The 24117-nt window shown below is 38.7% G+C and overlaps 1 protein-coding gene and 1 long non-coding RNA gene across 2 annotated transcripts in view; one reads left to right on the top strand and one right to left on the bottom strand.

Moving 5' to 3' along the window:
• Positions 1–1406: 1406 nt before the first annotated feature.
• On the bottom strand, positions 1407–24049 carry LOC309873687. Its single transcript, XR_014316473.1, has 2 exons — positions 23865–24049; positions 1407–1599 (listed from the first exon to the last, which is right to left on the bottom strand). It is a non-coding gene; the product is annotated as an uncharacterized lncRNA (long non-coding RNA).
• The window catches only part of PGM2L1 (phosphoglucomutase 2 like 1), a 56842-nt gene continuing 55886 nt past the window's right edge, over positions 23162–24117 (top strand). The window contains exon 1 of the mRNA XM_082749745.1: positions 23162–23540. The gene's annotated coding sequence lies outside the window, so the exon portion shown is untranslated. The remainder of the gene's footprint in view (positions 23541–24117) is intronic.

A 24117-nucleotide genomic window follows, 5' to 3' on the forward strand; every position in this document is an offset into this window, starting at 1 on the left:
CAGTTTCCTATCTGGGAAACCCTGAAAGTAATCTCAGTTGTCTCAGGTTCTGAGTATTAGATGATATGATACATGCCAACTACCTAACAAACTCCTTGTCATATGACAACTATTTATCCAATGTTAGTTTCCCTTGCTCTAAATCATAGTTACTTGACACTTCTAGGGCCTAGAACGAGTCCTTCCTCCCACTCCCCATAATCTCTTTATAGTCTGTTTAAATCCTATAGTCCAAAAAAATGCAATTCTGCTCTCATTTTCTTTACAAAAGTTTCCAAAATCACTAGACTTCAATAACGGCATGTATTGGGAAATTCCAAAGTTCTGTGTATAAATGAACAGTTCTCAGCCTTTCCTTCATATCCCCATAGAAACACTTAGTAAAGTTACATGTGAAATGACTTACTGTTATGTACAATTTATCATTTCTGGCTAGCTGGATATAATTCAACCCCTATCTCCCCAGCTTAAAAAACATATAGAAATGTGAATATCTTTATTATCCTTATAATCCGCTAGAATTTATCTTATAAAGACAAATCATCTACAAAATTGGCTTCATTATTAGCAAGAAATTACTTGTAAATACTGTTCTAAATCACTCATTTGACACTAAGCACATGCTCCTTTGTGTTTAAAACTTTTGAATCTTTTGAAGGATATATCCTGTGTTCCTAACTAGATTTAAAACACTAATAAAGTGAAAGACCTTGATATATATACATGCATACATATAAATATATACACATATATATTATCTTGTAGTTCCATCATAGTGGACTAAACATAATAGAAGCCTCTCTGTCGAGTCTTATATCATGAATGAGCATGAAGCAGCCTGGAACAATGGGAAAGATGACTGTATAGAGAAGCACAGGCTCCGGGCGCCTGGGTGGTTCAGTGGGTTAAGCCTCTGCCTTCGGCTAGGGTCATGGTCTCAGGGTCCTGGGATCCAGCCCCTCATCGCCCTCTCTGCTCAGTGGGGAGTCCGCTTCCCCCTTCTTTCTTTGCCTGCCTCTCTGCCTACTTGTGGTCTCTCTCTCTGTCTCTCTCTCTCTCTGTCAAATAAATAAATAAAATCTTAAAAAAAAAAAAAAAAAGAAGCAGCAGCAGCACAGGCTCCAGGTTTATGTACTGGCTCCAAGTTTATACGCTGGCTCTAGGGTTCTGGATCAAGAAGTTACTTACTTAAACCTTGAGCTTCTCTGGTATAATGGGAAAAAAACACTGAATGAAGAGAATGGGGGCCCTTGGGTACTCAAAACTCACTATCTTAGACGCAGTGGGTCTCAAAGTGTGCATGAAGGTCACTTTTTATCAAACTGCACAGGCCTGATCCTTCCGCTCCCTAACTCACGGTTATACCCTGGAATGGGAAGGCAAGAGAGAAATAGATAAATTTGGAATATGTTCTCCTGCTGAGCACTGCTACAGCATTGGACTGTTTATTCAGTGTAGTGAACTCCAACAGTTTTATGCAGTTGCAGGGAGAAAGAATTGTTCTTCATATCTCCATAATTATTCTGAGTACTGAGAGTATTTTTATTAACTTGAACCAGGTTACCGTTTTCTCAAAGTAGATTTCTCATCTCAAGTCACCTGGAGAGGGAAACAGAGAGATTCAAAAGTATCACAGTCTACGGTATACAGTCTACTAAAAAAATCCACCTTGCCAAATTCCTAACCACATAATCATTTCCTTCAGTGCTTTTCTTTCCTATCACAGTCAACCCATAAAAGGCCTTACACTGATATGAGTTTGCATAATGCCTGGAAGATAACACAATGTTTTTTGCTTAACTAATCTCCAGCGGCATGGAGGGCTGTTCTCTCTGTGACAATTCACACTAACAGGCTGTTACGGTTTTATCTATATCTGCCATAGTAGGTGACACCCGAAGGTACTTAATATGTGCTTTTGGATTGACTAGAATGACCTGTACACATCTTGGTTCTTTCGCAGAGCAGTGGAGAAAACCTGATAATTTAATCCAACTCTGGCTCTTAGCAGCTCAGAGAGAAGTCTCTTATGAAAAAGAAGGAGGATAAGACCTTAGGGAGGTTGTTAGCAATTTAGCATTTCTCAGCCAGGTGGGATCGTCTAATTTGCTCACTAAAGAGAGCAACTTATCTCCAGGGTGTGGCAACAACAAAGCTAGTGCTAATTAAGAGCCCTCACTTTTGTTTAGCCCTTTCTGGGTTATAAAATGCTTTCTTACTTCTCATCTCACAGGAGCTCCCAGCAACCTTATCAGGCAGATGTTATTAACCTTCATTTTGGGGCACCTGGGTGGCTCAGTAGGTTAAAGTCTCTGCCTTCAGCTCAGGTCATGATCCCAGGGTCCTGGGATCGAGCCCCACATTGGGCTCTTCGCTCAGTGGGGAGCCTGCTTCTCCCTCTCCCTGTCTCTCTGCCTGTGATCTCTGTCTGTCAAATAAATAAATAAAATCTTTTTAAAAAATAACCTTTATTTTACAGAAGCAGAAGCTAAGGCATAGGTGTCTTATATAACATAACCGAAGTCACACAATTAGGAAATGTCTAGAACAAGTACCAAGATACTCCTAGTTGAATTAATCATGGCTTCTTCAAGACAGAAAAGAAACTTCAAATAGTTTAAGCAGGAAATAACCTTTTGGCGTATATAGCTTGGAAGTCATAGAATATACTGTGGTTATCTCTCCCAAGATCTGTTCCTTTTTCTCTTGGTATCTCCCCAATCTCCTCCCTCATTACCCAGGCTCCCCCTTAATCCAAGCCATGGCACCATGTGCTCTTGTGGAAACTGACCTACTCCTGATTGGAAGAGAAAGGTTTATACTCAGGTTTACACTCATCAGCATAATCCTACTTCCTGGCTGCAGTTACTGGTTCAAGGATGGACATGTGATACTATATGGACCAATGAGAAGCAGGGAGAGGTTTGCTGAGAGTTTCAGGAAAAGAATTTCCTGAATTTTCTGAGAAAGTATGTGGAAGCAACTCTCTCCTAGCAGATGTTAGAGGAATGGATACGACTGCTTTTTTATAACTATGTAGAAATCCAGACTCTAGAATAAAGCTGATACTGTATATGGCAAACAGGGTTTATAATACATTATTCAACTACTAGATCAACTAATTCTGAAGAACAACTATCTCTGGACTTTGCAGTTTGGTAGGTCATGGGCTACCTTGGTATACTTTGTGGCAAGTAACAGAAAACTCAACTCAAATTGGGCTTCCTGTTACTTGCCTATTTACCATGGAGTACACTAGGGTAACTGAAGGAATTGAAGGGGGAGCTTGAGGAAGAAGTGCTTGGTGGCTGGAATTCAGATCTCCATGACACCAGGACTTTCCCTCTTCACCTTGCACTCTCTCTCTCTCTCATTCTCTTCTACTGCAGACATGCCTTTTCCACTGTGTGGCAAGTAAATGATCATCTGCCATTTCAGTCTATCAGTTCGTTTGCTGACAGGAAAGAGAGACCTTTCAAACTGAATAATCTGAGGAGAGTCTACTGCAAAGATTATATACACAATATGAGTAGAAATACCACAAGGAATAATGTAGGGCCCCAGAGCTAGACACACTTGATGAGGAGATATTACCTCTCTGAAACAGGTAGGGATGAGGGAAGGTAGCAGTTACTGGAATCAGAAACAAAAAGGGATTTGTGGAGAGAATCACTTGACATCAATTATGTCAAAGAATAAATCAGATTGCATTCCAGCCTCATTCTCTTCCTTCTTTCAGTTATCTGCTAGTGTTCCCCATTGTCCAATGAGACTGGAAGTAGAAGAAAAGGAAGCCTGTGGAGGCACTCCATATAGGTCACCCTTCTGAGGCATGGTGGGCTGCAGAAGGGTAGAGGATAGATTTAGAGGGGCATAAGGAAATCATCCAGTACAATAAAGTTAGCAAACTCTGCAGAATGACAACTTTTTTTTTTTTTAATTAAGTAATCTCTGTGCCCATTGTGGGGCTCCAATTCACACCTCCAAAGTCAAGAGGTGCATGCTCTACCAACTGAGCCAGCCTGGTGCCCTCGGAGCATTTATTTTTAAGTTACTTGAATGACAGTAAAATGAGTCTGGCCCTACTTGGGGTTAGTGGCTGACTTCTTGGACCAGTTGTATAAACATACAAATAATTCATAACTCTCAACAAACACTCCATGGAAGAGTGTATCAAGGAGAGTTTTATTATAAAACATAAATATCTCCATGAATGAGCAGAATATTTAGATCTTACTTGGTTTTCCACTGACATTTTATTTTAATGCAATTAATTAACATATCATGTATTATTAGTTTCAGAGGTACAGTTCAGTGATTCATCAGTTGTATATATTACCCAGTGCTCATTACATCACGTGCCCTCCTTATGCCCATCACCCAGTTACCCCGTCTCCCCGCCCACCTCCCCTCCAGCCACCCTCAGTTTGTTTCCCTGTCGGATTTCGCCTTATTTTATTTTTCCCTCCTTTCCTATAGGATCCTGTCTTGTTTCTTAAATTCCGCATATGAGTGAAATCATATAATTATCTTTCTCTGACTTATTTTGCTTTGCGTAATACCCTTTAGTTCTATTCCACCTTTTTAATTGATCGACCTTGTTAAATACAAGGCTAGGGCTATCATAAGCATCTCAGATCACTGTAGCAGTGTTATGATGAGCAATCACATTATTACTGTCATTGCTATTATTATCATTATAGATTATAGCAGCATCATTATTACTGCTAAAAGAAAGAATTATTATTATTGTTATTACTAAATTATAGCTTAATGGTTAGAAAAAGGACTTGCTCATAACAGCAAAAGCTGAAAACAACTTAAATTTTCTTGTTATGTTCTCACAATGGAGTATTAACCAAGAATGAAAGTAGTGACAGCAAAATTTTAGTAACACAGAAAGTCCCAGAAGATAATGTAGGTTGTTAAAATCTTTTTATAAAACTAATAAGTAAAACAGTATAAGTGGTAAAACATCTTCTCCCCAAATGCAATTATAAAAATAAAATAGAGGGCACTTGGGTGGCTCAATGGGTTAAAGCCTCTGCCTTTGGCTCAGGTCATGATTCCAGGGTCCTGGGATCGAGCCCCGCATCGGGCTCTCTGCTCAGGAGGGAGCCTGCTTCCTCCTCTCTTTCTGCCTGCTTCTCTGCCTACTTGTGATCTCTGTCTGTCAAATAAATAAATAAAATCTTAAAAACAAACAAACAAAAAAACAAAATAGATGTGTCTTTGGGGTATCTGGGTGTCTGACTCTTGATCTCAACTTACATCTTGATCTCAGGGTCATGAGTTCAGGCCAGGGTTTGGGTTCCATGCTGGATATGGAGCTTACTTAAAAAAAAAAAAAAAAATAGAAGAAGAAGAAGAAGGTGGATGTCTTAAGGGAGAGGCAAGGCAATGGATAGGGATAAAGAACATAAGAAAATGTAAGTTATCTGTTCTTAGTTTAGTGATAGGTTCATAACAAGGGGCAGATATATAAAGGAGTAACATTTGGAAGTTCCTTTGTAGTTATGGAACAGTTTTTTTTTTTTTTTAAGATTTTATTTATTTATTTGACAGAGAGATCACAAGCAGGCAGAGAGGCAGGCAGAGAGAGGGGAAAGCAGGCTCCCTGCTGAGCAGAGAGCCAGATTTGGGGCTTGATCCCAGGACCCTGGGATCATGAACCAAGCCGAAGGCAGAGGCTTTAACCCACTGAGCCACCCAGGCGCCCCTGGAACAGTTTTGCATCTTGAATGTGGTGGCGGTTACACAAGTATACACATAAGACAAAACTGCATAGAAACACACACACACACACACACACACACACACACCCAAAACCCCAGCATAATATAAAGATACAGTATTCTAAGCTTGTTGGTACAGACACATGAATGGACAAAAAGATCTTAAAAAAATTTTTTTTAAGATTTTATTTATTTATTTGACAGAGAGAGAGATCACAAGTGGGCAGACAGAGAGAGGGGGGAAGCAGGCTCCCTGCTGAACAGAGAGCCTGATGCAGGGCTTGATCCCAGGACCCTGAGATCATGACCTGAGCCGAAGGCAGAGGCTTAACCTACTGAGCCACTCATGCACCCCTAAAAAGTTTTATAATAAACTTAATTGACCAAAGTTTATGGAGAAAAAAATGAATTAATTAACATCTTAGAAGGTCAGAGACCCTAAAACTTATAGGTAATTATCATTTCATTCCTATGTTTATTGATCAAAAAATTCACAATACTTAGCATCTGCACATGCCAGGCATTACTGGTGCTGAATATGCACCACTTTACAAAATAGATAAAAGCCCCTGCACTCATGAAGCTCATTCATTCAGGTAAGGAGTAGAGAGGCATCCTGAGAGTTAGCTTTGGCAACTATTTTTTTTAAGATTTTATTTATTTATTTGACAGAGAGAGATCACAAGTAGGCAGAGAGGCGGGGGGGGAAGCAGGCTCCCCACCGAGCAGAGAGCCCGATGTAGGGCTCGATCCCAGCACCCTGGGATCATGACCTGAACAGAAGGCAGAGGCTTAACCCATGGAGCCACCCAGGCACCCAAGAGTTAGCTTTGGATGAAGACAGGAGTAAGATGAGAGAGACAAAGGTAAAATCTACCTACTTCTATATAGGTAAAATCTACATCTCTACATACAAATCTCCTCCCATTCAACTGCCTGGCAATAACCTATCCATATACTTCTGAGTTCCTCTCTAATGAATCCTAATACCTCCCTGATTTTTTCCCAATCACCCTACATTGTAAAAAATATTTTTATGAATTATAAAACAGTATATAATGTAGTGACAGTTTTTCATTTCTTGCAGTGTGTACAATTGTGCCTTGGATGTTTTGGATGTTTGGTATATGAATAAATGAATTTTTGTCAAAGGAAGCATGTAAGCAGGAAAGCTGTTATAGAAGAAAGCAGATGGCTTACAGGGAGGGGGAAGAACAGATGACCATGTGGCTGCTCCAAGATGCAAGATATACCTCTAATTAACTTCATAAATGTGAATCATCAATACCATGTCTGCAAATATGAAATCATTTTCAATAGGCCATAATGTAGCTAAAAGAAATAATGAAATACAGTAACATGCACATCCATTTTTGTTTGACTATTTGAAACAAAGTATTAATAGGTAAGGCTATAAACACAATGGAAATATATTTAATTAATAGCTAAGTGAAAATACTTTACGGTCAAAGAATTGCTTTTTAGGCTTTTCACCACCTTAACTTTAATTAACTAAAACTCTTTTGAAGTAGAACTTAGTCTTTTTGAAATGAACTATTTCCCCCAGTGCTATTATTATAAAGCTGCAATACAACATCCTTGCCTTGGCATGTCATAAAAGCCACTTCCTTGTGTATACTTGTAATTCAAGCATACAGCAAGGAGAGACTACAGAACATTCATGAATAAAAACCAAGAACAAGTGGGAAAGAAACATAATAAAAATCCAGGATTATAATGTTCAAATACATGGTGCTGACAGCCTTAATGAATGTACTTTTCAAAGATTATACATCACCAAAACCCCTTTTCACCAACAGGAAGCTGAGAAAACAGAGGAAGTAACACAAAAGGCAGACTTAGAATAAAGATGTGATATTAATTCAAGTCAGTGATAAATTAGAAAATAGTTCTTGAGAGTTAAATGACTCATAATCAATTTTAAGTAGTAAAAAATTCCAATTCTTATGTTGGGGAACACATATTGCTCTATCCCTACTTGGAATCAGTATTGTAACATTAAAAATTATTAAATAAAAATACAAAAACATTTTTAAAATATAATAAATAAATAAATAAATAAATAAAATAAACCAAAGTGGTTCTACATCTGTGATGGGTAAAAACCAGAATCAATTCTTTTATTTTATTTTTTTTTTTTTAAAGATTTTATTTATTTATTTGACAGACAGAGATCGTAAGTAGGCAGAGAGGCAGGCAGAGAGAGAGAGGAGGAAGCAGGCTCCCTGCTGAGCAGAGAGCCCGATGCGGGGCTCGATCCCAGGACCCTGGGATCATTACCTGAGCCGAAGGCAGCGGCCTAACCACTGAGCCACCCAGGCGCCCCACAATTCTTTTATTTTTATTTTGATTTTAATTAAGGACAATTTTTTTAAGTAGGCTCCATGGAGCCCAATGCAGGGCTCAAACTCATGACCCTCAGATCAAGACCTGAGCTGAGATCAAGAATTGGACACTTAACCAACCAAGCCACCCAGGCACCCCAAAACTGGAATCGATTCTGAAACTATCCCTGTGGCAGCTAGAATCTAAGAGGTGGTTATGCCAGTTTGGAAGTGAACAGAATGGACTTCCAAGAAGGGCATCCTTTGCAAGGACCCATCTTTACCAATTTTACAAAATTAGGCCAGTTCCGAATTATTAGACCAGGTCAAACTTGGGCACCTCTTTTACATTATTACTCAGCTTACCAGTGACCAGGGTCACCTTAGGAGTTGAGGTTCCCCAACATCCCTTGGCTACTCCATGAGTTGGGAACTTGGTAACTTCTGTACTCTGGAGAGGTCCTGTCAAAGACAGCTGCTACTCTGGTACCATGTCACTTCCTCTGAAGTCACCTCAGTAGGACAGGCTCAGCTGGTTGTGTTCTTCTACTCAAGATACCCTGAGAATAGGGAGTGTGGCCTGGGGAGATTATTATTTAGCTATTAGTTAGATATATTTTCGTTGTGTTACTTGCCTGCATGACGGACTAGGTGGATCAGATCAGTCACTTACTCAGGGATGAACTACGGCACAAAATCTGTGATGTGAGAGGGCAAGGGACATGGTGGCTATATAAAACTTTTCTGCCCCACTAGCCTTTAAGTTCTCCATGTCTTACTCTGGTACTCTGCATTGTTATACTACTCAGCATCATGCCTGTCTTCCCTACAAAATAACCTAAAATGCTCAGCATGTACACATCCACATCCGCCCAGCTCTCATTGTTCCCTGACCTGAATCCGTGTTTCTACACCTGTCTCAACTCTTCCTCCTAGTCTCAGTGCAACAGTCAAAACAATCTCTCCTCCCCCAAGAGCTCTCCAGTTGTCATGGTAACCAAAGACAAGTGCAAAGAAAAAAAATCACATAACAAGGCTGGATACAAAATTTGAGCTATTACCAGGGGACTTGCTGAGACTACTTCATTTCTTTTCATCTTGAATGCATGTAATAAATAAACTATAATCTGTGTGGCTAGTTTTAACTGTTTACCTTGATTAGTTGAAGAGAGGTATATGTGGGGGGAGACTAGCTCAACCGGTTTTAAAGAGGTTTGTTGCCAACCTTTTAAGGCAACTTGCTTTAATTGCCTCAGGTTTTTTTAAATGTCATGATAAAACTTCAAAAGTGATTCAAAAAGACTGTAATGAAAAAGAAAGGACTGTAATGAAATTCCACTCACTTCAGACAAAAAATATCCCTTTTCTTGACGATAAAGAATGCTTTAAGTAAAAGCAGGTTGTCTGTACAGCTCTATCCTTGCTTATTTTGTCTTGATGGAGATCAAGCATAGAAACAGTTTCTCCAGGCGCCTGGGTGGCTCAGTGGGTTGAGCCTCTGCCTTTGGCTCAGGTCATGATCTCAGGGTCCTGGGATCGAGTCCTGTATCGGGCTCTCTGCTTGGCAGGGAGCCTGCTTCCTCCTCTCTCTCTCTGCCTGCCTCTCTGCCTACTTATGATCTTGCTCTGTCAAATAAATAAATAAAATCTTAAAAAAAAAAAAAAAAGAAACAGTTTCTCCAAGTGTTCCATGAGCACATAGCATAGGGAAAGCAGACTGCTCTTGGGATAGAATTTATACCAAATATTTGAAAAAAGTACTTCATAAGATCAATTATTATTTCCTCTGATGTAAAAGTCTATCCACTCAAAAATAAGAATTGAACAGCTACTAATTGCCATATTAACTCACTTCTCTCAAAGTTGATATATGTTTTGATGCTCTCCTGGAGAAAATTTTGATGCCACAGTGTGGCATCAAGAACCCAAGATAGTATGGCCTCTCTGTCTCTTGCCCTTTCTTTTGGAGTGTCACACACACACATTCTCTCCCTTTTCCTCTCTCTTTTGAATCTTTCCCATTTCTCCCTATCTATAGCAGATATTATGGGAGCTTCTCCATATGCCAATTCTTCCTATTCTCATGCTGGCATAGTTCCACTTTTTTTTTTTTTTAAGACAAATGGTAATATATTTTTTAAAAGATTTTATTTATTTATTTGACAGAGATCACAAGTAGGCAGGGAGGCAGGCAGAGAGAGAGTGGGGGAAGTAGGCTCACTGCTGAGCAGGGAGCCTGATGTGGGGCTCAATCCCAGGACCCTAGGACCATGACCTGAGCCGAAGGCAGAGGCTTTAACCCACTGAGCCACCCAGGTACCCCCATAGTTTCACTTTTAAGTAGATCTCATCTTCCTGCTCAAGGATCTCTATCTAGTTCCAGCTCACTGCATGAGGGAATTATGACTGATCTAAGGCACTCATATGGTCTTATTCTCCTCGCCATGAATTAATTAGGTATGTAACTAATTTGGACAATTAATTGTGAGCAGAAAGCTGCCAAAAACCTCTGTTTTTATTTTTATTTTTTAAAAATTCATTTATTTATTTATTTGACAGCGATCACAAGTAGGCACAGAGGCAGGCAGAGAGAGAGGAGGAATCAGGCTCCCCGCTGAGCAGAGAGCCCGTGGGGCTCAATCCCAGGACCCTGAGATCATGACCTGGGCCGAAGGCAGAGGCTTTAACCCACTGAGCCACCCAGGTGCCCCTGCCTCTGTGTTTTTAATTTCAAATTCCATTTGTTCATTATGTGTGTATAGGAATGCGATTAAGTTTGTATATCAGCCTTATATCATGAAACCTTGTTATAATTACTTATTAGTTCTAGGAGGGTTTTTTTCCTCAATTCTCTTAGATTTTCTACATAGACATTCATGTCATTTGCAATCAAAGACAGTTTTATTTCTTCCTTACCTATCAGTATACTTTTTATTTCCTTTTCTTATGTTAGTGCATTAGCTGCGATTTCTAGTATTATGTTGAAAAGAAGTGGTGAAAGGAGACACCCTTGCCTTATTCCTTATGGTATGGGGAAAGATTCAAGTTTATCACCATTAGCTGTAGGTTTTTATATACCTAATTGAGATATTACCAAATTGAGAAGTTCCCCTCTATTCCTAAGTTTACTGAGAGCTTTTGCTATGAATGGGTATTGGGTTTTGCACAATGTTTTTCCTGCATCTGTTGATATGATCATGTGATCTTTCTTTATCCTGATGTAATTGATTACATTAAGTGAATGTTGAGTCAGCCTTGCATATCTGGGATAAATCCTACTTGGTTATGGTGTCATAGTGTATAATTTTTTTAATACATTGTTGGATTTTATTTGCTATGTTTTGTTGAAGATTTTCATATCATGCTCAAGAGATATTGGTCTACAGTTTTCTTTTCTTGTAATGTCTTTGTCTGGTTTTGGTAATAGGGTAATGCTGGTCTCACAGAATGAGTTAAGAAGTATTCCTTCAGCTTCTATCTTCTGAAAGAGAGTGTGGAGAACTGGTTTAATTTCTTCCTTAAATGTCTGGGAGAACTCACCAGTGAACCCATTTGGGCTTGGTGCTTTCTGTTTTAGAAAGTTATTAATTACTGTTTCAGTTTCAATTTTCTTAACAGATACAGGACTATTCAGATTGCCTGTGTCTTCTTGTGTGAATTTTGGCAGATTTTGTCTTTCATGGAACTGTCCATTTCATCTAGGTTACCAAAAATTTTTAAAAGATTTTATTTATTTATTTGACAGAGAAAGGGAGAGAGCACAAGCAGAGTGAGGTGCAGGCAGGAGAGGGGAAAGCAGGCTCCCTGCAGAGCAGGAGGAGCCCCATGTGGGACTGATCTCAGGATCATGCCCTGAGCTGAAATGAAAGCAGTCTCTTAGCCAACTGAGGCACCCAGGAGCCTGCTTCTTCCTCTCACTCTCCCTCTGGGCTTGCTCTCTCTCTCTCTCTCTAAAATAAATAAATAAATAAAATGTTTTAAAAAGTAAAAGAAAATCAAATGCTTTTATTTTACTTTCACTTATTTCTTCTCCAATGCTCTTTAAAAAAAAAAAAAAAGATTTTATTTATTTATTTGACAGACAATGATCACAAGTAGGCATCGAGGCAGACAGAGAGAGAGGAGGAAGCAGACTCCCCGCTGAGCAGAGAGCCTGATGCGGGGCTTGATCCCAGGACCCCGGGATCATGACCTGAGCCGAAGGCAGAGGCTTTAACCCACTGAGCCACCCAGGCGCCCCAACGCTCTTTTTTTTTTATATGACCTTCTGACCTGTATCATTTTCCTTTTCTTCTTTTTAAAAAGAATTTATTTATTTTAGAGAGAGAGAGAAAGCACATGCAGGCAGAGAGTGGGGGGAGGGGCAGTGGGAGAGAGATTCTCAAGCAGACTCTTCACTTAGTGCATAGCTTGATGCAGGGCTCAATCTCAGGGTTGTGAAAAGCAGAGTCAGATGCTCAACTGACTGAGCCACCCAGGCATCCCTCATATTCCTTCTCTTCTAAAGAACTTTTAACATTTCCTGCCAGCCAAGTCTACTGGCAACAATTCCTTTAATTTTTGCTTGTCTGAGAAAGTCTTTATTTCTCCTTCCCTTTTGAAAGATTAGTTTGCAGAGAACATAATTCTAGGTGCTTGTTGTTGTTTTATCTCTCAAGACTTTCAATAGTTCACTCCATTCTCTTCTTGCCTGCATGGGTTTTGAGAAGAAGCTGATGTAATTTGTATTTTCGCTCCTCTATGGGTAATCTGTTTTTTAATTCTGGGTTCTTTCAGGATTTCTTCTTCATCTTATATTATCAACAATTTGAATACAATATTCCTACATAAAGTCTTTCTTGGGCATTCATCTTGCTTGGCATTCTCTGAGCTTCCCGGATCTGTGATTTGGTATCTGACATAATTTGGGGGAATTCTCCTTCATTATTGCTTTAAATATTCCGTTTCTTTCTCTTTCTGATATTCCCATTACGCATATGTCGTAATGGGGATACAACTACTTTTTGTAGTTGTCCTGCAGTTCTTGAATATTCTGCTCTGTTTTTTTCTGTCTCTTTTCTCTTTGCTTTTCAGTTTTGGAATTTTCTATTGAGATACCCTCAAGCTCAGAGATTCTTTTCTCAGCTGTGTCCAGTTGAGGAAAGAAGCCCATCAAAGGCACTCTTCATTTATGTCACACTGCTTTTGATCTCTAGAATTTTTTTTCTGACTCTTTCTTACAATTACCATCTCTATGCTTACATTACCTATCTGTTCTTGCATGCTATTTTATCAATTAGAGCGCTTAGCATATTAAACATAGTTGTTTTAAATGTCTGATCTGATAATTCAAACAACCCCACCATATCCGAGTCTGGTTCTGATGCTTTCTCTGTCTCTCTAAACTGTTTTTTGCCACTCAATATCTTATAACTTTTTCGTGATAGTTGGACATGATGTACTAGGTAAAAGAACTGCTATAAATAGGTCTTCAGTAATATGGTAAGGTGTGGGGGGAGCAGAAGTATTTTATAGTCCTATGATTAGTGTTAGTCTTTTAAGGAGCCTGTGCCTCTGGATTGTGAACTTCACAAGTACTTTTCAGTCTTCTCCCCAATCCTTAGAAGAAACAGGATGGCTAGAGTAGGCTTGGGTTGGGTATTTCGCTTTCCCTAGGTCAGTTAGGCTCTGATAAAAATCCAGCAGATTAGGCTCTGGTTAAACAGTTTCTCCTGAAAGCAGGCCTTGTTAAGAACAGATGCTCTGGTATATTCACAATGGCTACTTTCCCCCTTGCCCTGCCAGAAGCAGGGGCATTTTTCTCCAGTATTCACTATGAGAACTGGACATTGACAACAAATTGAGAATAGGACATTGACAACAATATATACCCCCATATGACTAGGTCTTCTAGAGGTTTTTGATTCTTGGACTTGGGCACATTGAGTCTCCAATAATTCATCAGTTGCAGTTTTGGTTTTCCAACCCTTGCATTAGTCCCTGAGGTTACTACTTGTGTGTTTCTGCTACACTAAATAACGACTAAGTCTCCAGTTTGGGGGCAGCAGTTTGCATTGTAACCTCACTTCTCTGATGGACCCAAGAAAGCTGTTGATTCTTCAGTTTGTTCAGCAATTTACTTATTGTTAGGGTACAATGGCAGCTTCCAAATTCCTTACAGGCCTGACTGGAAACGAAGTCAGCAGGCATTTTTTGACCATAGGGCTGAAAGCCACACGTTTAGGATGAGAGAGCAGGAAGATAAAAGGGAGACAGGTCATTATTGATGTCTTTGACTTATTGCACTTGGATTGCCTTCCTTGGGACTTCTTGTTGTTTGGAAAACAAAAATACACCTCTCTTTGGTTAAGCCACTAAGGTTTGGTTTTCATTACATGTAGCTGAATGCAATCATAACTGATACATAGCCATTTCACTCCTCACTAATACTGATAACTAAAGGGTGGGCAGAAAAGTGTGTGTGTGTGTGTGTGTGTGTGTGTGTGTGTGTGTGTGTGTATTACTCATTCCAGTTTGTGATTTATACAGAATTCTTTTAAAAAAATGAAATCTACAAAAACAATACCTTTTAGTCGTCCCTTTGCCATAAAACATTGGGTTATGTTCTCCTATTGCTTTGAGTCCAAAATCTTTCACTTTCTAATCTTAGAAATTTCTAGGATATATCAGGCTGTGAACATCACATAATCATAAAATCAGTTTCCCTCCCAGAGCCCTGAATTAACTCCAACAGATTCAATTTCCCTTCATCCACAATATACCATACTACCTGAATATTATAATAGAAGGTGGATCTTAGTAGTTCATCAGGAAATGTAACATTGTTAGAGATAGAAAACTGACTACATGCTACCTTTTCTTTCACTAAATAAATAGAAGATCTCTATAGAGAATAGGAAACCATAAAAAGTGCTATACCAAATTGGCAAAAGAATCTAAGAGAATTATACACACACACACACAAACACACACATATATATATACAAAATACAATAACTGAAATTAAAACTGCAAAGACGGATCTCCCAGGTTGGTGGACACATTCAGATACTAGGAGGACAGCATGCCCTGAGGACATCAAAGCTACATACTCCCCCATGCCCCCACATTTTGCCCTGTGCATCTATTCATTTGCTGTTTTTGAGTTGGAGGAGAAGGCCATGTGAAGACAGAGGCACAGACTGGAGTTATGCAGCCACAAGCTAAGGAAAGGTTATAGCCATCAGAAGCTTAAAGTGGCAAGGAAAGATTCTCCACTAGAGGCTTCAGAGGAAGCATGGCTCTACCGACACTTCAGCTCAGACTTCCAGCATCGGAACTCTGAGATAAAACAGGCTTAATCTGTTTTTTGTTTTTTTTTAAAGATTTTATTTGTTTATTTGACAGACAGAAATCACAAGTAGGCAGAGAGGCAGGCAGAGAGAGAGGAGGGGAGCAGGCCCCCTCACTGAGCAGAGAGCCCGATGTGGGGCTCGATCCCAAGACTCTAGGATCATGAGCAGAAGGCAGAGGCTTAACCCACTGAGTCACCCAGGCGCCCCAGGTTTAATCTGTTTTAAACTAAGAACAAACAAACAAAAAACCCAAGGTCAGATCCCTGCTCTGAAAAGATGGCTCTCAGACTTGGTTGCACATTGAAGGCAGAGGCTTAACCCACTGAGTCACCCAGGCGCCCCAGGTTTAATCTGTTTTAAACTAAGAACAAACAAACAAAAAACCCAAGGTCAGATCCCTGCTCTGAAAAGATGGCTCTCAGACTTGGTTGCACATTGGAAACACAGAGAAAATTTAAAACAAAAAGCAAACAAGCAAGGAGAAAATACTTCATGCTCCAACCCAGATCAGTTGAGTCAATCTCAGGGGTTGAGGTCCAGGAATCAGTTCCTTAAAATACTATGCATCCAGGGTTAGGAACTATTACTCTGGATCAGGGTGAGCAAACTCTGGCCCTCGAGCCAAATTTGGCCTGCTGCCTGCTTTTGAATAAAGTTTTATTGGAATACATGTACACACACAAAACCTACGGCCCAGTTTAGTAAGTTAGATTCTGATGAAAAGAGAATTAGGAAACTGGAAGAAGAGAAATAATATAGATTAGAGTGGAAATTAATGAAACAAAGAATAGCAAAAGCAATAGAGAAAATCAATGAAATGAAGTTCTTTGAAAAGAGCAACAAAACTGACAAACCTTTAGCTAAACTAAACTCTGCTCCTAAAAAAAGACTCAAATCACTAGAAGCAGAAGTAAAAGAGGGGACATTATTGCTGACCTTATGGGGAAAAAAGGATATAAAGGAATACCATAAACAAGTATATGCCAACAAATTAGAGAACCTTGATGAAATAGACAAATTCCTACAATGAAACAAACTAATAAAATTTACTCAAGAAGTAGACAAGTGAACAGACCTATAAAAAGTGAAGAAATTGAGTTAATAATCAGAAAACTACTCACAAAGCCCAAATCCACATGGTTTCACTATTGAATTCTCTACTAATAATTAAAGGGAAAATATGCCAATTACAAACTCTTTCAAAAATTAGAAGAGTTGAAAACACTCATTTTATGAGGTCAGTATTACTCTGATTCCAAAACCAGAAAAATGCATCATAAGAAAACTACAGACCAGTATCTATTATGAATACCAACAGATTAATCCTCAACAAAATACTAGCAAAACAAATGCAGAAACATGTAAAAACAGTGTTATACCATGAACAAGTAGGATGCAAGTTTGGTCTAACTTCTAAAAATCAATTAATGTAACAATTGTAATAATGTAATCAACATAGAAATAAACTTACATGTACATCTCATTAGATACAGAAAATCATTTGACAAAATCCAACACTCTTTCATGATAAAAACACTCAACAAACTAGAAGCAGAAATTCTCTTCTGTTTCACCAGTATGAAAAAAGCATCGACTAAAACCCCACAGTTAACATTACATTTAATGGTGAAAGATGGAATGCTTTCCTCTAAGGTCAGGAACAAGACAAGGATGTTTGCTCTTGCCACTTCGATTCATCATTGTACTGGAGGTTCTAGCCAAAGCAAACAGGCAAGAAAAAGAAGTAAAAGACATCCAGATTAGAAAGGAAAAAGTAAAACTATTTATTCACAGATGATATGATCTTATATACAGAAAATCCAAAGAAGTTAAATGAAAAACTATTAGAACTAAAAAATGAACTCAGTGGTTTCAGGATGCAATTGAGGTACAAAAGCCAACTGTATTTCTATATATATGCAATGAGCTATCCAAAAATGAAATTAAGACATTTCCATTTACGATGACATCAAAAAGAATAAAATACCTAGGAATAAATGCAACATATGCTCTGAAAACTATAAAATATTGTTGAAAGATAACAAGGAAGATCTACAATTAGAAAAAAAATCCCATGTTCACAGATTGGAAGACTTAACATTGTTAAGATGGTAATACTCCCCAATCCAATCTATAGATTCAGTAGATTCAAAGATAATCCCTGACTTCTTTGTCGAAATCAACAAGCTGACTGTAAATTTATTTAGAATCATGAGGGACTTAGAATAGTCAAAACAATCTTGAAAAAGAAGAATAAAGTAGGACTCATACTTCCTGATTTCAAAACTTACTACAAAGTAACAGTAATCTAGATCTTGTGGTACTAGCACAAGATTAGACATAGAGATCAATGGAATATAACTGAGAGTCCAGAAATAAATCCATATATCCATAGTCAACTAATTGTCTACGAGAATGCCAAGACCATCAGGAAGAGTAGTCTTTTCAACAAATGGAGCTCAGATAGCTGAGAATGAGGTTAGATTCAGAAGAATGAGGTTAGATCCCTTCCTCACACCATGTATTGAAATTAACTCAAGGTAGATTGAGAACCTAAACATAAAAACATAAGAACTATAAAACTCTTAGAAGACAACAAAGAGGGGATGCCTAGGTGGCTCAGTCAATTAAAAGGATCTGCCTTAAGCTCAGGTCATGATCTCAGGATCCTGGGATTAAGCCCTCAGTCCCATTCACTGGGCTCTGTCTTCTTAAAGAAGACAACAAAGAGGAAATCTCCTTAGATTTGTCCAAGGATTCTTTTCTATTTTTTTAAAGATTTTTTTATTTATTCATTTGAGAGAGGGTTAGGAGAGAAAGAAGCAAGCTGCCCCTCTTCCGACCATGGAGCCCAACCCAGGGCTCAATCGCATGACCATGGGATCACGACCTGAGCCAAAGGCAGACGCTTAAGGGCATGAGCCATCCAGGTGCCCCTTGGCAAAGGATTCTCAGATATAAGCAACAAAAGAAAAAAACAAGATAAATCAGACTTCTTCAAACTAAAAAGTTTTCTGCTTCGGACAACACCATCAAGACTGTAAAAAGACAGGGTAGAGGGATGGGTAAAATAGGTGAAGGGGATTAAGAATCACAAACTTTTGATTTTGGTTACAAAATAAGTTCTAGAGATGAAAAGTACAGCATAGGGGATATTGTCAATAATACTGCAATGATGTTGTATGGTGACTATATTTATTGTGGTGAGCACTGACTAATACATGAAATTGTCAAATCACTATGTTGTACCCCTGGAACTAATAAAGCACTGAATGTCAACTGTACTTCTATAATAAATAAAGGAATGTGAAAAGACAGCCCACAGAAAGAGGAGAAATACTTGTAAATCATTTAACTGATTTGTATCAGAAACTTAAATTGAGAAATACAAATAAATCTTAAAATTCAAAAATAAAACAATTTTTAAAATGGGCAAAAGATGTGAATAGGGGGCGCCTGGGTGGCTCAGTGGGTTAAGCCGCTGCCTTCGGCTCAGGTCATGATCTCGGGGTCCTGGGATCGAGTCCCGCATCGGGCTCTCTGCTCAGCAGGGAGCCTGCTTCCTCCTCTGTCTCTCTGCCCGCCTCTCTGCCTACTTGTGGTCTCTGTCTGTCAAATAAATAAATAAAATCTTTTAAAAAAAAAAAAAAAAAAGATGTGAATAGTTCTTCAAAGATACACGAATACACGAATAGCCAATAAACATATGAAAAGATGTTAAAACCACTAGTCATCAGGGAAATGAAAATCAAAACCACAATGAGATACCACTTCACAGTCACTAAAATGGCTAGAATCTGGGGAACCTGGGTGGCAGAGTCAGTTAAGTGTCTGACTCTTGATTTCGGCTCAGGTCATGATCTCAGTGTGGTAAGACTGAGCCCAGAGCCCACACTCAGTGTGGAGCCAGTTTAAGACTCTCTCTCTTCCTCTCCTTCTGTCCAAGCATCTCCCCACCACACACACCCGCTCTCTCTCTCTCCCCCCAAAAATAATTTTAAAAATAGCTAGAATCAAAAAGTGAGATAATAACAAGAGTTGGAAAATCTGTGGGAAAACCCTCAAACACTGCTGGTAGGAATTTAAATGGTGCAGCTGCTTTGGAAAATAGTCTGGTTGCTCCACAAATGGTTAAACATAGAATTACTACATAGTCCAGGCAATCCATTCACAGGTATAGAGAAATGAAAACCTATTCCACACATAAACGGTACATGAAATGAATATTTGTGGCAGGATTATTCATAAAAGCCAAAAGACAGAAACAACCCAAATGTCACCAATGGATATGGACAAATAGATCAATAAAATGTAGTATACCCATACACTGGAATATTACTCAACCATAATTCTACAAAGAGAGAAAGCAAATTAGTGGTTGCTTAGGCCTGGGAGTAGGATATAGGGTGATAGGTGGTTCATATCTAAAGGGCTTGAGGTTTCTTTCTGAGGTTATGAAAATATTCTAAAATTGACTGTGGTGATGTTTCTGCATAACTAAGAATATAACAAAAAAAACCACAGAACTGTACACTTTAAATGGGTGAATTATTTGCTATGTGAATTATATCTCAAAAAAGTTGTTCAAAAATGTAATAAGGCACTCACTCTCAGGCACCAATTCTGCACTTCCACAAACCTGAAAGGGATGTCTCCTTAGATTTTGCACCCTACGTTCTTTGCCTTGCTTCACCCTAATCCCAAGTGTGCTCTGCATCCTTCCCTCTCCCTTACAAAAAGATAATCACTTCTTATTTGTTGTTGTTGTGTTCCTTTGGAATTTTATGTAATAGGGCTAAAAGTAGAACATAGAAAATTGTTTACAAGATAGTTCCTTTATTGACTATTTAAAAAAAAATACAGAGTTCACTAGAGTTTAGGTCAAGTATCTTGATGAGCAACAAGAAAATACTTATCTTTTCAGAGAAATCACACAACAGAATGATAGATTTCCTCAAGACTTAAAGTCTTAAAATATCAGGGTGATGAGAGAGCAAGAGAGTCTCCAAAGATTGTTTGGTGGCAATACTTCAAGGAATTGACAAGATTTTTGGGGGGATGTCTATATGGTATACCTAGACAGAGGCTTTGGGGTTCATAGCCTTAACCAAGGTTCCTGACAACAGCTTATGAATAGTATGCAAGGAGAAAGCTGTCAGACTTCCAAAGACCAGTATGATCCTAGACAATACAGATGTTAGCAGAAACCTTGATAAACTGGAGCTATCGACTCTGTTTCCCTGGTATTATATAAGCCCTGGATGAGAGGGGAGCCCCCTGATATTGATGAAAATACAATTTCTTGTTATCCTGACAGAATGAGAGCTTTGAGTCTCTTAATTTGTTTTTTTAAAACAATAAGTAAATGGATATTTCTTATACACTTGAGGTTTTTCTTCTAAATTTTTAAATTTGGAAATAATTTCTAATGAAGTTGCAAAAATTAAAATAGAACAAAGATTATCCAACTATCTTTTACCCAGATTCCCCTATTATTAAAATTTCCCCCATTCAATTTATTATTTTCTATTTATTAATTATATGTTTGTATATATATTTATATATGTGTATATGTAATATATATTTGTGTGTGGGCATATATACATACAGAGTATTTTTTTTTCTGAACCATTTGAGGGTAAGTTATGTATCATGATCCTAAAATATTTGGTCATATATATGTATTAGGACCAAGAGAGATATTTTCTTTCATAATCACAGTTAGGGTTGCCAGATTTAGAAAATCTTGGGCAAATTCCCATCAAAAAGAATGAAATCTTTCCACTTGCCACAACATGGATGGAGCTACAGATTATTATGCTAAGTGAAGTCAGTCAGAGATAGACAAATACCATATGATTTCACTCATATGTGGAATTTAAGAAACAAAACAAATGACCAAAAGAAGAAAAGAGAGAGAGAGAGGCAAACCAAGAAACAGATTCTTAACTATAAAGAACAACCAGAAGGGAGGTGGGTGGGGGGATGGGTGAAATAGATGATGGGGATTAAGGAGAGCACTTATGTTGATCAGGGGGTGATACATGCAAGTGTTGAATCACTATGCTGTATACCTGAAACTAATATATTTTTTTAAGATTTTATTTTATTTATTTGTCAGAGAGAGAGCACAAGCAGGCAGAGTGTCAGGCAGAGGCAGAGAGAGAAGCAGGCTCCCTGCTGGACAAGGAGTCCAATGTGGGACTCGATCCCAGGACTCTGGGATAATGACCTGAGGCGCAGGCAGCGGCTTAACCAACTGAGCCACCCAGGTGTCCCATACCTGAAACTAACATTATACTGTATATTAAATAACTGAAATTTAAATAAAACCTTTTTTTTTTTTTTTTAATAAAAACTTAAAAAAAAGAACTCTGGGCAAATTCGACCAGAAATTTAAGCTTCTCAGGGGCACCTGGGTGGCTCAGTGGGTTAAGCCTCTGCCTTCAGCTCAGGTCATGATCCAGGGTCCTGGGATCAAGCCCCGAATCAGGCTCTCTACTGAGCAGGGAGCCTGCTCCCCACCCCCACCCCACCTGCTGCTCTGCCTACTTGTGATCTCTGTCTGTTGAATAAATAAGTAAAATCTTAAAAAAAGAGAGAGAGAGAAGAAAAGAAATTAAAGCTTCTGAACTTTCCCTGACTAGGAAAACTATTATACTCCCTCTTTTGGACACACTTACACACTATTCTTTGATTTAACGAGTTCTGGGTCTCTTTGGTCACCCCTCAATTCTTAAGCAATAAGCCAAAGATGCTGGGCAAGGTTTCTAGTGAACATTGTATGTCATAATCTTGTTGATAAAATTAAGGGCTGGTTGACTCTGGTATTGAATTAAAACTTGTATTTCTCCAGTCTTTTATAATTGCCTTATATAATTCCAACTCTTGGAAATTCTGTTGATTTAAGTGTTTCTCATAATTGAATTAAATTTAAGAATTGTCTTATAAAAACCACTGCTTATCAAATTTAGTAAGTATAGAATTATCATTGGATCTTGTTAAAATATAGATTCTGACTCAGTAGCATTGGGAAGGGGCCTGAAATTTTTATAGTGTCCAGAAAACCTTATAAGAGGTCCTACCCTGTATAGCAAGGTTATGGCCACTTATACAGCAATCAATAGGTATTTGTTAAATATGTTGGGACCTAGGCCCTATCCAATGTACTAATTTGGAATCTCTGGGGCAGTGACCAGGAATACACATTTTAAACGAACTCCTAGGTAGATTTGAGAACCAATGGTTTATGGGTTTGAAACGCCCTCCACCTTTTTCTCTACTTATTAATTTTTTTGTCCTTCAATGCCTAGTGCTTGTTGCTCCTGCTGCTTGTTGCTTCTATTGACCACCTCAGACTCTGAATTCTTTAACAGTCCTCTACAGGAAGCATTTGCTGCTTATCATCGGCTATCTTTTCTCACATATATCCTGTCTCCCCAGACACATTTCATTTTTTGAAATGAACAGTTTTGTTAAATACTTTCTTATAGTCTCAGCTCCTAGCATAATGCTTGGCATAGAGTAAATATTGAATCAACATTTGTCATGGACAATAATCGTAATGATAGGGAACGATTAATTTCTTTTCAGGACACGTGGTTGTTTCCCAAGCCTTGTATGATTAAAAGAATTTGCTGATTCCATAAAGGAAACCACCCAACTGCTTAGCGAAGATTGTAAATGCCGACTGTGGCACGTTTATTCTCAGGAATTGGCACTATGATCCTTTTGTACTTTGGTAGTTTGGATTTTATTATGGTAAATGGCTTGTTAACGGAAATAAAGTAATACTTTGAATTTATTACGCCTTTTATCTGTGAACTTGAAAGCCCTCTAAAACCATTTATTAAGTTCCTGTATAGCCATGGTGTAAATATTATTACACCCTCCTTACAAAACAGCTGACTGGGGAAAGAGCTGTAAGATACTTGGCCAAATTCATACAGCCATTTTAAGAAGGCCAAAGCAAGAAAATCAGCAGTTGCTGAGTGTCTGACAGGTAAGCCTTTCTCTGCATCTCCAAGACCTCAAGTTGCGTGACTTTGCAAGGTGAGCGTTCCAGAGGACAGAGGCCAAAGCAAGAAGAAACTGAAGATGACTTCAGTGATCTCTTCTCTTTTTCCGTAAGCTTATTGCCATTGCTGTTTGTATCCCCCTCTTATGACGCTTGTACACTGTTGCTTGTGTTATGGTTAAATGTTGACCCATCTTCCCCCCCCTTAACTTCCCTGTCTATTTTTTCTGTCATTTTTTTTTCTCTCCTCCTTCACTGCAGCAGCAAAAAGAACTGCCAGCAGACGAGATCTAAAGGAGATTGGCACCCTCTGGTTCTATCACTTAGAACTGAATTAGAATTGAATTCTGAATTCTGCCTCTTTGAAAAAGTCCCTTCACACTCTGAGGTACTTTCCTCGTTTGTAAAATAAGGGTAGATCACGCCCACCTACCTCAGAAGATGGTTGAAGAGATAGAATACGATTCGCAAACTGTAAAGCATTAAATGGATACCAGTGATCCCCTTACTGCATCAGTCCTGCTTTAAATTAATTTAATTCCATGGCCACACTGCGCAGCAAAGCAGGGACAGGGTGTGTCCGTAGGGAACAGCCTGCAGGCATATCTTTTTCATTTGAGGAAAGGAAGAGCGCGGAGCTGCTGGGTGTTGTAGTCTTTGCGGCAGTCTCCACAGAGCTCAGAGAA

This window comes from Mustela nivalis (genome assembly GCF_964662115.1).
Source record: "Mustela nivalis genome assembly, chromosome: 9".
Classification (NCBI taxonomy): Eukaryota; Metazoa; Chordata; class Mammalia; order Carnivora; family Mustelidae; genus Mustela; species Mustela nivalis.